A 902-nucleotide genomic window follows, 5' to 3' on the forward strand; every position below is an offset into this window, starting at 1 on the left:
GAATTCAAGTCCTGAATATCCTTGTTAGTTTTCTGTCTTGACGATCTGTCTAATATTGACAGTGGGCTGTTAAAGTCTTCCACTACTATTGTGTGGGGATCTAAGTCTCTTTGTAGATCTCTAAAAACTTCTTTTTATGAATCTGGGTGCTCCTGTATTTGGTGCATATATATTTAGGATAGTTAGCTCTCCTTGTTGAATTGAACTTTTACCATTGTGTAATGCCCTTCTTTGTCTTTTTTGATCTTTGTTGGTTTAAAGTCTGTTTTGTCAGAAGCTAGGATTGCAACCCTACTTTCTTTCTGCTTTCATGAGCCTATGTGTGTCTTTGCACGTGAGATGGGTCTTTTGAATACAGTACACTGTTGGGTCTTGACTCTTTATCCACCTTGCCATTCTGTGTCTTTTAATTAAAAATACGGAATGCTTCATGAATTCGCATGTCATCTTTCACAGGGGCCATGCTAATCTTCTCTATATCGTTCCAATTTTAGTATATGTGCTGCCAAAGTGAGCACAATCTTTTCTCATATTAATTTAAATATGTAAAATTTAGTTATAAAGTTGGAGCATATGATCAATCCTGAATGATCCTACTCAAAGTGTTAATCTGAAGTTTTAAAAAAAAGGAGTTTATGCCAGAATTTATTTAAATTGACAACAAATTACACATTATTTTCATAGCAGGTTTTTTTTTATGAAAGTAGCAGTGAGCACATTGACATTATGATGCAAGCTTCTTATGTCTTTGTGGAATGGTAACAAGCAGTTTGCCACAGGTGGCTGAACTGGTTTATTAGTTCTAGTAAGTTTCTTGTGGCTCTTGGGATTTTCTATGTATAGCATCATGTCATTAATGGTGAGAGAGAGTTTCACTTTTTCCTTTCCAATTTATATGCCCT

The 902-nt window shown here is 35.0% G+C and overlaps 1 non-coding gene across 1 annotated transcript; it reads right to left on the bottom strand.

Annotated features, from left to right (window-relative positions):
* Positions 1–412: 412 nt before the first annotated feature.
* On the bottom strand, positions 413–518 carry LOC116464752 (U6 spliceosomal RNA). Its single transcript, XR_004246998.1, has one exon. It is a non-coding gene; the product is annotated as a U6 spliceosomal RNA (small nuclear RNA).
* Between the last annotated feature and the right edge of the window lie 384 nt (positions 519–902).

The sequence above is a fragment of the Hylobates moloch genome, unplaced genomic scaffold (assembly GCF_009828535.3).
Source record: "Hylobates moloch isolate HMO894 unplaced genomic scaffold, HMol_V3 SCAFFOLD_1522, whole genome shotgun sequence".
NCBI lineage: Eukaryota > Metazoa > Chordata > Mammalia > Primates > Hylobatidae > Hylobates > Hylobates moloch.